Source organism: Rana temporaria, chromosome 13 (assembly GCF_905171775.1).
Source record: "Rana temporaria chromosome 13, aRanTem1.1, whole genome shotgun sequence".
NCBI classification, from domain to species: domain Eukaryota; kingdom Metazoa; phylum Chordata; class Amphibia; order Anura; family Ranidae; genus Rana; species Rana temporaria.
This window is the reverse complement of record NC_053501.1, coordinates 107,937,016-107,954,467: the sequence shown is the minus strand read 5'-3', so window position 1 is coordinate 107,954,467 and position 17,452 is coordinate 107,937,016.

The window sequence follows — 17,452 nt, the reverse complement described above, 5'->3', positions numbered from 1 at the left end:
AGGATCACTGATCCAACCAACAAAATGGCCGCCTTTGGAACAGAAAACTTAAAAGAACTTGACTTTTCGAAGGGTTGACACGTTTTATTCTATATTGAAACCATACTAGGATGATAAATAAGCAGACTGTTGATTAGATTGGGCATGCTGGTAGTATAACATCAACATTAAACTCAACATGTACAGACCCAAAAGAATAAAAGGGAGAGAGGGAGCCAATGTGATGCTGGCGGAGGGGGTTGGGTTGGCTCGGTGACAATGTATGCTGGGATGTACGTAGATAAGACCTATATGATGCAGGCAACAACATGAAGCGACTGCTGAACCCTCGGTGACCCATTTGGGCTTCCTTGTACATAAAATTCCTCAAAAGCAGGATCATTTTACCATGAAGGAGAGAAAAGTGTTTCAGGAATGCACGATAATGTTGTGTTGACTGGAAATTTTCAGTCAAAAGTCACGAGAGGTTTGAAAAACAAATGTATTTGTGGCAAAGACTTGACAGTAGATATCGGTCAGCCTAATGACGATGCATGGACTTGACGTACATCACTGTCCCTTGGTTCCACACCCTACCCACCTCTGACCACTGTCCCTTGGTTCCACCCCCTACCCACCTCTGAGCACTGTCCCTTGGTTCCACCCCCTACCCACCTCTGAGCACTGTCCCTTGGTGCCACCCCCTACCCACCTCTGACCACTGTCCCTTGGTTCCACCCCCTACCCACCTCTGAGCACTGTCCCTTGGTTCCACCCCCTACCCACCTCTGACCACTGTCCCTTGGTTCCACCCCCTACCCACCTCTGAGCACTGTCCCTTGGTTCCACCCCCTACCCACCTCTGAGCACTGTCCCTTGGTTCCACCCCCTACCCACCTCTGACCACTGTCCCTTGGTTCCACCCCCTACCCACCTCTGAGCACTGTCCCTTGGTTCCACCCCCTACCCACCTCTTAGCACTGTCCCTTGGTTCCACATCCTACCCACCTCTGACCACTGTCCCTTGGTTCCACACCCTACACACCTCTGACCACTGTCCCTTGGTTCCACCCCCTACACACCTCTGAGCACTGTCCCTTGGTTCCACCCCCTACCCACCTCTGAGCACTGTCCCTTGGTTCCACCCCCTACCCACCTCTGAGCACAGTCCCTTGGTTCCACACCCTACACACCTCTGAGCACCGTCCCTTGGTTCCACACCCTACACACCTCTGAGCACTGTCCCTTGGTTCCACACCCTACCCACCTCTGACCACTGTCCCTTGGTTCCACCCCCTACCCACCTCTGAGCACTGTCCCTTGGTTCCACCCCCTACCCACCTCTGAGCACAGTCCCTTGGTGCCACCCCCTACCCACCTCTGACCACTGTCCCTTGGTTCCATCACCTACCCACCTCTGAGCACTGTCCCTTGGTTCCACCCCCTACCCACCTCTTAGCACTGTCCCTTGGTTCCACATCCTACCCACCTCTGACCACTGTCCCTTGGTTCCACACCCTACACACCTCTGAGCACCGTCCCTTGGTTCCACACCCTACACACCTCTGAGCACTGTCCCTTGGTTCCACCCCTACCCACCTCTGACCACTGTCCCTTGGTTCCACCCCTACCCACCTCTGACCACTGTCCCTTGGTTCCACACTCTACCCACCTCTGAGCACCGTCCCTTGGTTCCACCCCCTACCCACCTCTGAGCACTGTCCCTTGGTTCCACACCCTACCCACCTCTGAGCACTGTCCCTTGGTTCCACACTCTACTCACCTCTGAGCACCGTCCCTTGGTTCCACACCCTACCCACCTCTAAACACTGTCCCTTTGTTCCACACCCTACCCACCTCTGAGCACTGTCCCTTGGTTCCACACCCTACCCACCTCTGAGCACTGTCCCTTGGTTCCACCCCTACCCACCTCTGAGCACAGTCCCTTGGTGCCACCCCCTACCCACCTCTGACCACTGTCCCTTGGTTCCACCCCCTACCCACCTCTTAGCACTGTCCCTTGGTTCCACCCCCTACCCACCTCTGACCACTGTCCCTTGGTTCCACCCCCTACCCACCTCTGAGCACTGTCCCTTGGTTCCACCCCCTACCCACCTCTGAGCACTGTCCCTTGGTGCCACCCCCTACCCACCTCTGACCACTGTCCCTTGGTTCCACCACCTACCCACCTCGGAGCACTGTCCCTTGGTTCCACCCCCTACCCACCTCTTAGCACTGTCCCTTGGTTCCACATCCTACCCACCTCTGACCACTGTCCCTTGGTTCCACACCCTACACACCTCTGACCACTGTCCCTTGGTTCCACCCCCTACACACCTCTGAGCACTGTCCCTTGGTTCCACCCCCTACCCACCTCTGAGCACTATCCCTTGGTTCCACCCCCTACCCACCTCTGAGCACAGTCCCTTGGTTCCACACCCTACACACCTCTGAGCACCGTCCCTTGGTTCCACACCCTACACACCTCTGAGCACTGTCCCTTGGTTCAACACCCTACCCACCTCTGACCACTGTCCCTTGGTTCCACCACCTACCCACCTCTGAGCACTGTCCCTTGGTTCCACCCCCTACCCACCTCTTAGCACTGTCCCTTGGTTCCACATCCTACCCACCTCTGACCACTGTCCCTTGGTTCCACACCCTACACACCTCTGACCACTGTCCCTTGGTTCCACCCCCTACACACCTCTGAGCACTGTCCCTTGGTTCCACCCCCTACCCACCTCTGAGCACTGTCCCTTGGTTCCACCCCCTACCCACCTCTGAGCACAGTCCCTTGGTTCCACACTCTACACACCTCTGAGCACCGTCCCTTGGTTCCACACCCTACACACCTCTGAGCACTGTCCCTTGGTTCCACACCCTACCCACCTCTGACCACTGTCCCTTGGTTCCACCCCCTACCCACCTCTGAGCACTGTCCCTTGGTTCCACCCCCTACCCACCTCTGAGCACAGTCCCTTGGTGCCACCCCCTACCCACCTCTGACCACTGTCCCTTGGTTCCACCACCTACCCACCTCTGAGCACTGTCCCTTGGTTCCACCCCCTACCCACCTCTTAGCACTGTCCCTTGGTTCCACATCCTACCCACCTCTGACCACTGTCCCTTGGTTCCACACCCTACACACCTCTGAGCACCGTCCCTTGGTTCCACACCCTACACACCTCTGAGCACTGTCCCTTGGTTCCACCCCTACCCACCTCTGACCACTGTCCCTTGGTTCCACCCCTACCCACCTCTGACCACTGTCCCTTGGTTCCACACTCTACCCACCTCTGAGCACCGTCCCTTGGTTCCACCCCCTACCCACCTCTGAGCACTGTCCCTTGGTTCCACACCCTACCCACCTCTGAGCACTGTCCCTTGGTTCCACACTCTACTCACCTCTGAGCACCGTCCCTTGGTTCCACACCCTACCCACCTCTAAACACTGTCCCTTTGTTCCACACCCTACCCACCTCTGAGCACTGTCCCTTGGTTCCACACCCTACCCACCTCTGAGCACTGTCCCTTGGTTCCACCCCTACCCACCTCTGAGCACAGTCCCTTGGTGCCACCCCCTACCCACCTCTGACCACTGTCCCTTGGTTCCACCCCCTACCCACCTCTTAGCACTGTCCCTTGGTTCCACCCCCTACCCACCTCTGACCACTGTCCCTTGGTTCCACCCCCTACCCACCTCTGAGCACTGTCCCTTGGTTCCACCCCCTACCCACCTCTGAGCACTGTCCCTTGGTGCCACCCCCTACCCACCTCTGACCACTGTCCCTTGGTTCCACCACCTACCCACCTCGGAGCACTGTCCCTTGGTTCCACCCCCTACCCACCTCTTAGCACTGTCCCTTGGTTCCACATCCTACCCACCTCTGACCACTGTCCCTTGGTTCCACACCCTACACACCTCTGACCACTGTCCCTTGGTTCCACCCCCTACCCACCTCTGAGCACTGTCCCTTGGTTCCACCCCCTACCCACCTCTGAGCACTGTCCCTTGGTTCCACCCCCTACCCACCTCTGAGCACAGTCCCTTGGTTCCACACCCTACACACCTCTGAGCACCGTCCCTTGGTTCCACACCCTACACACCTCTGAGCACTGTCCCTTGGTTCCACACCCTACCCACCTCTGACCACTGTCCCTTGGTTCCACCCCCTACCCACCTCTGAGCACTGTCCCTTGGTTCCACCCCCTACCCACCTCTGAGCACAGTCCCTTGGTGCCACCCCCTACCCACCTCTGACCACTGTCCCTTGGTTCCACCACCTACCCACCTCTGAGCACTGTCCCTTGGTTCCACCCCCTACCCACCTCTTAGCACTGTCCCTTGGTTCCACATCCTACCCACCTCTGACCACTGTCCCTTGGTTCCACACCCTACACACCTCTGAGCACCGTCCCTTGGTTCCACACCCTACACACCTCTGAGCACTGTCCCTTGGTTCCACCCCTACCCACCTCTGACCACTGTCCCTTGGTTCCACCCCTACCCACCTCTGACCACTGTCCCTTGGTTCCACACTCTACCCACCTCTGAGCACCGTCTCTTGGTTCCACCCCCTACCCACCTCTGAGCACTGTCCTTTGGTTCCACACCCTACCCACCTCTGAGCACTGTCCCTTGGTTCCACACTCTACTCACCTCTGAGCACCGTCCCTTGGTTCCACACCCTACCCACCTCTAAACACTGTCCCTTTGTTCCACACCCTACCCACCTCTGAGCACTGTCCCTTGGTTCCACACCCTACCCACCTCTGAGCACTGTCCCTTGGTTCCACCCCTACCCACCTCTGAGCACAGTCCCTTGGTGCCACCCCCTACCCACCTCTGACCACTGTCCCTTGGTTCCACCACCTACCCACCTCTGAGCACTGTCCCTTGGTTCCACACTCTACTCACCTCTGAGCACCGTCCCTTGGTTCCACCACCTACCCACCTCTGACCACTGTATATTGGTTCCACACCCTACCCACGTCTGAGCACTGTCCCTTGGTTCCACACTCTACCCACCTCTGAGCACTGTCCCTTGGTTCCACCCCCTACCTACCTCTGAGCACTGTCCCTTGGTTCCACCCACTATCCACCTCTGAGCACTGTCCCTTGGTTCCACCCCTACCCACCTCTGAGCACTGTCCCTTGGTTCCACCACCTACCCACCTCTAAACACTGTCCCTTGGTTCCACCCCCTACCCACTTCTGAGCACTGTCCCTTAGTTCCACACCCTACGCACCTCTGAGCACTGTCGCTTGGTTCCACCCCCTACCTATCTTCCAGTATCACCCATTTAGGAAAATACAGAACCAAGTACTGTACATGCTTTTCGGTGGAATCCAACGTCATCCAATTTCGGGATTGACTCTAGGCTTCTCTGTCATTTCTTTCTAGGCACACTTGACTGACAATGGCCATCAGCCATGCAGTCATGAGGTTGCTCTTGAACCCGTCAAGCTAGACAATCCAGGAATGTTCTCTGCTGACAGATAAGTTGCTGGGATGATGATATCTTCGAGCCCCGCTGGGCATTTCCCCCTATAAGGAGGCTTCGAAAATTGTAACTCTATATCTCCCGGAAGGGAAGAAGAAAACTCAAAATTTGGACAATTTTTCTACTCGTAGGAAATTTGCACTTTAAAATTTTGTCAAGCCCGATTCAGCTGATGAAAGATCGAGTTTTATAGATGGATTCCAGGCATGCAGCTACATACCAAGGTGAAATACACTTGTGGGAGCTTTCTTACCCGCCAAAGTATTTGTAATGCTGTCCAGCCAGTCTTAGAATTCACACATCCCCAGCACATTATAGAGCAGTGATGGTCAACTTACTAGAAATGGGCAGGAGGGGAGGGGGTCAGCTGCAGACTACAGGGTATGGTCAGAGACTGCAGATATACTACAGGAGACGGTCAGAGACTGCAGATATACTACAGGAGATAGTCAAAGACTGCAGACATAATACAGGAGACGGTCAGAGACTGCAGATATACTACAGGAGATAGTCAAAGACTGCAGACATAATACAGGAGATGGTCAGAGACTGCAGACATACTACAGGAGATAGTCAGAGACTGCAGATATGCTACAGGAGATGGTCAAAGACGGCAGACATAATACAGGAGATGGTCAGAGACTGTAGACATAATACAGGATTTGGTCAGAGACTGCATATATACTACAGGAGATGGTCAGAGACTGCAGACATACTACAGGAGATGGTCAGAGACTGCAGACATAATACAGGAGATGGTCAGAGACTGCAGACATGCTACAGGAGATGGTCAGAGACTGCATATATACTACAGGAGATGGTCAGAGACTGCAGACATACTACAGGAGATAGTCAAAGACTGCAGATATACTACAGGAGATGGTCAGAGACTGCATATATACTACAGGAGATGGTCAGAGACTGCAGACCTACTACAGGAGATGGTCAGAAACTGTAGACATACTACAGGACAGGGATATGAAATTAGCGGTCCTCCAGCTGTTGCAGAACTACAAGTCCCATGAGGCATAGCAAGACTGGCAGCCACAAGCATGACGCCTAGAGGCAGAGGCATGATGGGACTTGTAGTTTTGCAACATCTGGAGGTCCCTGCTATAGGAGATGGTCAGAGACTGCAGATATACTACAGGAGATGGTCAGAGACTACAGACATACTACAGGAGATGGTCAAAGACTGCAGACATACTACAGGAGATGCTCAGAGACTGCAGACATACTACAGGAGATGGTCAGAGACTGCAGACATAATACAGGAGATGGTCAGAGACTGCAGACATACTACAGGAGATGGTCAGAGACTGCAGACATCATACAGAAGACGGTCAGAGACTGCAGACATACTACAGGAGATGGTCAGAGACTGCAGATATACTACAGGAGATGGTCAGAGACTGCAGACATGCTACAGGAGATGGTTAGAGACTGCAGACCTACTACAGGAGATGGTCAGAGACTGCAGACATACTACAGGAGATGGTCAGAGACTGCAGACATAATACAGGAGATGGTCAGAGACTGCAGACATACTACAGGAGATGGTCAGAGACTGCAGACATACCACAGGAGATGGTCAGAGACTGCGGACATACTACAGGAGATGGTCAGAGATGGCTGATACACTAGAGGTGTTGATTGGAGACTGAAAACATGCTGCAGGACACTGTTAGAGACACATGAGGCTGCCATATAACATTGCCATTACAACCCCTTTTACAAATCAATGCTGCACAGTAAGTTACAAAAGAATGCATGGCGTTGTTGGCCCTCAGTTGAGGTAAACAATAGTGCTTGGTCCAAAAATTTCCACTCCCGCCAATATCCAGTTCCCTTGACAGTGTCTGGAGTTTTAGATGTATGAAAACAAAAGTTTTATGACACAAAGCTGTTACAAGGTTAGAGTCAGGTTGAAACAGTCATATGTGAGTTGAGTTCAGCCAAAGTAAAACACTTGTATATTCCGAACCTTAAAGCTTAAGCCACAGTGGATCCAAGCGGCGCTCAGACTATGGACACTAAAATATTTGTATATTCTGAACAAGCAGTAAAAACTTTAACCGCTTGCCGACCGCCGCACAAAGATATACGTCGGCAGAATGGCAGGGGAAGGCAAAGAAACGTATATATATATATACGTTGCTTTAGACCTGCCCTCTAGCGTGCGTGCTCCGTGACCGTGCCCGCGGGATCGGGTCACGGAACGGCAGAACGGGGGATGTCTTTGTAAACAAGACATCTCCCCAATCTGCCTAGTGACACAGCACTGATTGTCTGTTCCCTCCCATCGGGAGCGGCGATCAGTGACGTGTCACAGCAAGCCACGCCCAATAACAGTTAGAATCACTCCCTAGGACACGCTTAACCCCTTTCAGCGCCCCCTGCTGGTTAACCCCTTCACTGCCGGTGTCATTTACACAGTAATCAGTGCATTTTTATAGCACTGTTCGCTGTATAAATGTGACTGGTCCCAAAATAGCGCCGAAAAGTGTCCGATGTGTCCGCCGCAGTGTCGCAGTCACGATAAAAATCGCAGATCGCCGCCATTGATCTTATGCTTTCCAGCCTGGAGGAGAGATGTGGAGTCTTATTGACCCCGCATCTCTCCATAAAGAGGACCTGTCACCAGGTGCGGACTGACAACTCATGGGGCCCCCGGCCATAGTAGATTATGGGGCCCCCGGGCAATAGGAGATTATGGGGCCCACACAGTATACTCACACATACAGTATACATACACAGTATACACACACACACAGTATACATACACAGTATACACACACACACAGTATACATACACAGTATACAGACACGCAATATACACACACATACAGTATACATACACAGTATACACACACATACAGTATACATACACAGTATACAGACACGCAATATACACACACATACAGTATACATACACAGTATACACACAGACACGCAATATACACACACAGTATACACACACACACATACAGTATACATACACAGTATACATACACAGTATACACACACAGTATACACACACACATACAGTATACATACACAGTATACACAAGCAATATACACACACAGTATACACACACACATACAGTATACACACACAGTATACACACACATACAGTATTCATACACAGTATACACACACAGACACGCAATATACACACACAGTATACACACACAGTATGCATACACAGTATACACATACAGTATACACATACAGTATAAATACACAGTATACACATACAGTATACATACACAGTATACACACACACATACAGTATACATACACAGTATACACACACAGTATACACACACACATACAGTATACATACACAGTATAGACATGCAATATACACACACAGTATACACACACAGTATACACACACACATACAGTATACACACACACACACATACAGTATACATACACACACACACGCACACAGTATACATACACAGTATACACACACACAGACACGCAATATACACACACAGTATACATACACACACTGAAAAGGTTCTGGAGAGGCGGGGCAGCCATAATCTTGTGATTTTTCTAAAAACACACATTTTTACATACTGTCCCTGGCTTAACTGAGTCTGGCAACCCTGATGGGGCCCCCTAGTGGCATGGGGCCCTCGGGCAGTGCCCGAGAGCCCGAATGGTCAGTCCGCCCCTGCTCCCCTGTCACAATATATTCCTATTACAAAGGATGTTTACATTCCTTGTAATAGGAATAAAAGTGATCAAAAAAATTTTAATGTAAAAAACGTGCAAAAATCAAAAACATTAAGTAAAATAAATAAAATAATAATAAAAATGCCATAAAACTATCCCCTATTTTGTAAACGCTATAACTTTTGCGCAAACCGCGTTTTTTTTTTTTTTTACCAAAAATATGTAGAAGAATACGTATCGGCCTAAACTGAGGAAAAAAATAATATTTTATTTATATATTTTTGGGGGATATTTATTATAGCAAAAAGTAAAAAATGTTGAATTTTTTTCAAAATTGTCGCTCTATTTTTGTTTATAGCGCAAAAAATGAAAACCGCAGAGGTGATCAAATACCACCAAAAGAAAGCTCTATTTGTGGGGAAAAAAGGACGCCAATTTTGTTTGGGAGGCACGATGCACGACCGCGCAATTGTCAGTTAAAGCGACGCAGTGCCGAATCGCAAAAAGGGGCCAGGTCCTTTACCTGCATAATGGTCCGGGGCTTAAGTGGTTAACCGAGGTTCCACTGTAATAGAAACAAAGGTTTCGAAGGTTTGACGCGCACTGCTGTTTCCAATGCTGCCTTGGTAGTGGATGCGAAGGGACAGCTTATTGCGTTGTTGGCTTTTTGGAGAATGATCGCCACCTGGTGGCCGATCTCTAAAGTGCATGTTTAAATGTTCACTGTCAGCTCACCACGAGCCCTGGCACGATTGGTGATTGCCACATCCGTCTGCATCCTGACCTGCATAGAAGACAGAAACTGGGTTTACCGGTTTATCTGCAGCTCTGTGCCATCTTTTCGTCTCTTTCAAAATATCATAGCAGGCTTGGCAGCTCGCCTCTTTAATTACTTATTATTATCATCATCATGTATATATATAATATTTGCTCATACTTATCCGCACACTTACAGGATTAGAAGGCCGGGCAGAGGGCCAGACGTTTAGAAAAAAAAAAATGCTAGGTGAAGGCTTAAAAGGTAAAAATTCTCAGCTTTAAAGCGAAGGTCCGGCGTTTAACCACTTAAGACCCGGACCATTATGCAGGTAAAGGACCCGGCCAGCTTTTGCGAGTAGGCACTGCGTCGCTTTAACTGACAATTGCGCGGTCGTGCGACGTGGCTCCCAAACACAATTGGCGTCCTTTTTTTCCCCACAAATAGAGCTTTCTTTTGGTGGTATTTGATCACCTCTGCGGTTTTTATTTTTTGCGCTATAAACAAAAATAGAGCGACAATTTTGAAAAAAATGCAATATTTTTTACTTTTATATCCCCCAAAAATATATAAAAAAAACATTTTTTTTCCTCAGTTTAGGCCGATACGTATTCTTCTACCTATTTTTGGTAAAAAAAAATCGCAATAAGCGTTTATCGATTGATTTGCGCAACATTTATAGCGTTTACAAAATAGGAGATCGTTTTATTGCATTTTTATGAATATTTTTTTTTTTTACTACTAATGGCGGCGATCAGCGATTTTTTTCATGACTGCGACATTATGGCGGACACATCGGACAATTTTGACACATTTTTGGGACCATTGTCATTTTCACAGCAAAAAATGCTATAAAAATGCACTGTGTACTGTGAAAATGACAATTGCAGTTTGGGAGTTAACCACTAGGGGGCGCTGAAGGGGTTAAGTGTGACCTCATATGTGTTTCTAACTGTAGGGGGGCGGGGCTGGACGTGTGACGTCATTGATCATGTTTCCCTATAAAAGGGATCACACGATCGATGACGCCGCCACAGTGAAGAACGGGGAAGCTGTGTTTACACACAACTCTCCCCGTTCTTCAGCTCCGGGGACCGATCGCGGGACTCCGGCGGCGATCGGGTCCGCGGGTCCCGCGGTTACGGAGCTTCGGACCAGGTTGCGGGCGCGCGCCCGCGACCCACGGCTGGGCACTTAAAGAGGACGTACAGGTACGTGCTTGTGCCCAGCCGTGCCATTCTGCCGACGTATATGTGCAGGAGGCGGTCCTTAAGTGGTTAAAAGGCATACTCCAGACAAAATTTCTTAGCTTTAAAGCGGAGGGTCCGGCGTTTAACCACTTAAGCCCCGGACCATTATGCAGGTAAAGGACCTGGCCAGCTTTTGTGATTCAGCACTGCGTCGCTTTAACTGACAATTACGCGGTCGTGCGACGTGGCTCCCAAACAAAATTGGCGTCCTTTTTTCCCCACAAATAGAGCTTTCTTTTGGTGGTATTTGATCACCTCTGCGGTTTTTATTTTTTGCGCTATAAACAAAAATAGAGCGACAATTTTGAAACAAAAAATTCAATATTTTTTACTTTTTGCTATAATAAATATCCCCCGAAAAGATACAATTTTTTTCCTCAGTTTAGGCCGATACGTATTCTTCTACTTATTTTTTGTAAAAAAAATCGCAATAAGCGTTTATCGGTCGGTTTGCGCAAAATGTATAGCGTCTAACAAATAGGGGATAGTTTTATGGCATTTTTATTAATATTTTTTTTATTCTAGTAATGGCGGCGATCAGCGATTTTTATCGTGACTGCGACATTTTGGCGGGCACATCGGACACTTTTGACGCTATTTTGGGACCATTGTCATTTTTACAGCGATCAGTGCTATAAAAATGCAATGGTTACTGTGAAAATGACGCTGGCAGTGAAGGGGTTAACCAGGAGGGGGCGCTGTAGGGGTTAAGGGAGTGATTCTTACTGTGGGGGGGGGGCGTGGCTGGGCGTGTGATGTCACTGATCGTCGTTCCCTATGACAGGCTCACTAGGAAGCATGGGGAGGGGTTTGTTTGCACTCACCTCTCCCCGTTCTTCAGCTCTGTGACCCGATCGCGGGACACCGGCGGCGATCGGGTCCGCTGTTCCCGCCGGGACGGTCATGGAGAAGAGGACCGGTTCGCGAGCGCCCCACGGCTGGGATCTTAAAGGGGACGTACTACATGTACGCCCTTGTGCTCAGCCCTGCCATTTTGTCGACGTATATCGTCGTGCGGCGGTCCTCAAGCGGTTAAAAAAAGCAAAACACTGCAGCTGCTGACTTTTAATAAGTCAAGCGTTTGCGGCGTCATTTCCCTGGTTCACCACTGCGCATGCGCCAGTCGTGAATGGGCGGACATCTCCTGGGACACACACAAGGTCCCAGAAGGTTCCTTCCAGGCCTGGCTGACACCCCTCCCGTTTTTTTTTGTAATGTAAAAAAAGTGTAATGCAAAAAAAAAAATGGGAGAGGGGTCAGCCGGGCCTGTAAGGGGCCCATCGGGACCATCGGGCCCCTTACAGGTGTAATGCAAAAAAATATTAAAATTAAAAAATTAAAATAAAAGGGAGGGGGGTCAGCCGGACCCTTGGGGACTATCGGGGCCCCTTACAGGTGTAGTGCAAAAAAAAACAGGGGGACCATCGGCCCCCTTACAGGTGTAATGAAAAAAAACCGGGAGGGGGGCCGGCCAGGCCTGTAAGGGGCCCTGGGGACCATCGGGCCCCTTACAGGTGTAATGAAAAAAAAATATTACAATTTAAAAATAAAAATGAAAGGGAGGGGGGGTCAGCCGGGCCCCTGGGGACCATCGGCCCCTTACAGGTGTAATGCAAAAAAAAACGGGAGGGGGCCGGCCAGGCCTGTAAGGGGCCCTGGGGACCATTGGGCCCCTTACAGGTGTAATGAAAAAAAAGGAATGGGGTCAGCCGGGCCTCTAAGGGGCCCTGGGGACCATTGGGCCCCTTACAGGTGTAATGCAAAAAAAAACGGGAGGGGGCCGGCCAGGCCTGTAGGGGGCCCTGGGGACCATCGGGCCCCTTACAGGTTTAATGCAAAAAAAATATTAAAATTAAAAAATACAAATAAAAGGGAGGGGGGGGGGGGGGTCAGCCGGGCCCCTGGGGACCATCGGGCCCCTTACAGGTGTAATGCAAAAAAAAAAAATATTAAAATTAAAAAATTAAAATAAAAGGGAGGGGGGTCAGCCAGGCCACTGGGGACCATCGGGCCCCTTACAGGTGTAATGCCTGTACCCCCCTGATGGCGGCCCTGGAGAGGTGTAGGCAGCTTGCAGGAGGACAGCACAGGTAGGTCCTCAGCAGAGTGAGCATGCTCAGTAATGTCCAATAAGGGGATGAACACTGAGGCCTGACATAGGAAGCTGCAGTGAGGCAGAGGTGCCTGGATCACATGGCTAGCTGGACAGAACTGCAAAACCTCTGGCAGGTAAAGCATCTCTCCTATTCTCTGTATTTCAACTGTGCAGCTGTTTTGGCCCGGGGTTCCTCCTTATGGCATCTTGCAGGGTGACCGAGCGCGTGCCATTTGCAAATTTCAGCAATGTGACCGTAATGCAGCAGAATGAGTCAGCTGTGTCTATCAGCGTGTTTGTGAGAACTGCTGAATGCAAACATTATTTGAGGAGGAAAAATACTGTGGGCTAGATTCAGCAATGATTTACGCCGGCGTATCCATAGATACGCCGCGTTAATTCAAAGCTGCACCGGCGTATCTTCTTTCTGTATTCAGAAAGCAAGATACGCCGAAATTAGGCTAAGATCCGACTGGCGTAAGTCTCTTACGCCGTCGTATCTTAGGGTGCATATTTACGCTGGCCGCTAGGTGGCGCTTCCGTCGTTTTCGGCGTAGAATATGCAAATGACCTAGATACGCTGATTCACAAACGCACGTGCGCCCGGTGGAATTTTTTTACGTAGTTTGCGTAAGGCTTTTCCGGCGTAACGTTGCTCCTGCTTCTATGAGGCGTACGCAATGTTAAGTATGGACGTCGTTCCCGCGTCGAATTTTGAATTTTTTACGTCGTTTGCGTAAGTCGTTCGCGAATAGGGCTTTGCGTAAATTACGTCCACGTCGAAAGCATTGACGATTTGCGGCGGAATTTCGAGCATGCGCACTGGGATTCTTTCACGAACGGCGCTTGCGCCGTTCGTTAAAGACGCCGTTTACGCGGGGTCATGCTTTATTTACATAAAACACGCCCACCTCTAGCAAATTTAAATTTGGCACGCTTACGCCGGCTAATTTACGCTACGCCGCCGCAACTTACGGAGCAAGTGCTTTGTGAATACTGCACTTGCCCGTGTAAGTTGCGGCGGAGTAGCGTAAATAACATACGCTACGCCCGCACAAACTTACGGCGGGCTACTTGAATCTAGCCCTTAGTCTGCGGGAAAAAAAAAAAAACGCGATGCTTTGCTCCATCTATTAACAAGAAAAATAAAAATACACATTTTTTATAATGCACATTGCTAGAACTCGCAATGATTTGTGTAATTTTTCTAGGATAAAATTAAAAATATTAAAGATTATTATATTTATTTAATAATATTTTTATTTAAATTATTCTAATTATTTGTGTCTATTTTATCATGTAAAAATAAAAATATTGAATACACTGTACCTATTTCATATTTACCATCTCTAGCAAGCAGGGGGAGCTGTAGTCAGCCGATTGCTTCCTGGTGGCTCTTCTTTAGGGAGGTTGCCCCAAGAAAAGGTCAGAATGACTGAGAGGAATAACATTCTCCCCTCTGACTTTTCTAGATATTTGAAAAGGGGTCAATTCAGACTGTTCTGCTGCGTGATGGGCGGGGCCAATTCAGACTGTTCTGCTGAGGTAATGGGCGAGGGTAGTACACACTGTTCCGCTGCGGTGATAGATGGGCCCGTTTCACACTGTTCTGCTGAGGTAATGGGCGGGGCCAGTTCACACTGTTCTACTGAGGTAATGGGCGGGGGTAGTTCACACTGTTCTGCTGAGGTAATGGGCGGGGCCAGTTCACACTGTTCTACTGAGGTAATGGGCGGGGGTAGTTCACACTGTTCTGCTGTGGTAATAGGAGGGCCCGGTTCACACTGTTCTGCTGAGGTAATGGGCGGGGCCAGTTCACACTGTTCTGCTGAGGTAATGGGCGGGGCCGGTTCACACTGTTCTGCTGTGGTAATAGATGGGCCCGTTTCACACTGTTCTGCTGAGGTAATGGGCGGGGCCGGTTCACACTGTTCTGCTGTGGTAATAGGTGGGCCCGGTTCACACTGTTCTGCTGAGGTAATGGGCGGGGCCAGTTCATATTGTTCATATTGTTCTGCTGTGGTAATGGGCGTGGCCGGTTCACATTGTTCTGCTGTGGTAATGGGCGGGGCTGGTTTACACTGTTCTACTGAGGTAATGGGCGGGGGTAGTTCACACTGTTCTGCTGCGGTAATGGGCGGGGCCGGTCCACACTGTTCTGCTGAGGTAATGGGCGGGGCCAGTTCACACTGTTCTGCTGTGGTAATAGGAGGGCCCAGTTCACACTGTTCTGCTGTGGTAATAGGAGGGCCCGGTTCACACTGTTCTGCTGAGGTAATGGGCGGGGCCAGTTCACACTGTTCTGCTGAGGTAATGGGCGGGGCCGGTTCACACTGTTCTGCTGAGGTAATGGGCGGGGCCAGTTCACACTGTTCTGCTGTGGTAATAGGTGGGCCCGGTTCACACTGTTCTGCTGTGGTAATAGGTGGGCCCGGTTCACACTGTTCTGCTGTGGTAATAGGTGGGCCCGGTTCACACTGTTCTGCTGAGGTAATGGGCGGGGCCAGTTCATATTGTTCATATTGTTCACACTGTTCTGCTGTGGTAATGGGAGGAGCCGGCTCACATTGTTCTGCTGTGGTAATGGGAGGAGCCGGCTCACATTGTTCTGCTGTGGTAATGGGAGGAGCCGGCTCACATTGTTCTGCTGTGGTAATAGATGGGGTCGGTTCACACTGTTCTGCTGTGGTAATGGGAGGGGTCAGTTTACACTGTTCTGCTATGGTTATTCGCAAGGCTATTTACAGCAAGCTGGGGCAGCTATAATCTCCCGATTGCTTCCTGATGGCTCTTATTTAGGGAGGTTGCCCCAAGAAAAGGTCAGAATGACTCAGAGGAATACCATTCTCCCCTCTGACTTTTCCAGAAGAAATGGGAAAAGGGACGGTTCACACTGTTCTGCTGCGGTAATGGGGGGGGGCCGTTTTGCATTATTTTTCCGTGGTAATGGGCGGGGCCGGCTCACACTGTCCTGCTGTGGTAATGGGTGGGGCCGGCTCACACTGTCCTGCTGTGGTAATGTGTGGGGCCGGTTCACACTGTTCTGCTGCAGTAACAGGTGGAATACCTGATTCAGAGCATCAGAGGCTAGCCAGATAGCTAGCATTTCCAGAAGAGGGAAGCCTACATGTTCAGTTCTTACATTTGTCCTATCATTAGTCAGTTTTCAGACATGGCCCAAAAGAATGAAGGCAGTGATAGGCTTTTTGGATTTTTTCCAAATAGAATGTCGTCGACGTACCCTCGATTAATTCAATATTTTATTAAACAAAATAAATTGTACAAGTATTTAGAAAAAATCACCATAGTTTCCCTTTATAATGAACCCGTGGTTTACAAATGAATTGCCATGGCAAAGCAAGGGGTACTTTTGTTTGCCTGATCCCACCCCCGAGCTGCATCAACTCAACTCCCATTTATTCCATTGGGGTAATGCAATGCACAGTATTTCCAGATATGGGGGAGTGTGTGACCCTTTCCTCCTATTAGAGAGCCCTGCCTAAGCAGCCCATCACCACACCCAATTGCTGCTACAAGGGGGTGGGGCTTGAGTCCTGTGTAAGCTCCAATCAGACTAACATGGAGCTTACACAGGGTTTCTTCTCATTACTTTTACAGGTCAACAAAGGGATGGTGAATATAAGCAGGGGCGGGGGTGGATAGGGCAATAAAGTGAACCTCTTGCTTTGAGGATCTGCCCCTAGTTACTCAAAGTCTACCATAAATTAATTCCTGATGGTGTCTGAAGGCAGAAGAACATTAAAGCCCAACTGGACCTTCAGACAGGGGCATTAAATCTTTCCTAAGAAAGCAGCCACAACCTGTGTGGTAAAAGCCTATCCCCTGCCAGCATCTTGCAAAGAAGGACCCTTGCTCTCTGTGTGGGAGCAGTGGTCTCTCTGCAGAGGTCTGACTAGCCCCCTGCTGAGTCAGAGCTAGAGCTCTCCAATCAGAAAGCAGAATTATATTTTCTGATTGCAGAACTCTAGCCCTGTGCTGGCAAGGGACAGGATTTTCTACTCAGGCTGTGGCTGCTTTAATCGGAAAATGACTTTGCACACCTCCGCTTTGATGTACCTGGGGTCAGAGGCGTAGCTTGAAGCTTGTGGGCCCCCCGATGCAAAAGTTGACCTGGCCCCTGGGCTGTTCTCACCCCGTGCTTCTCTCCATT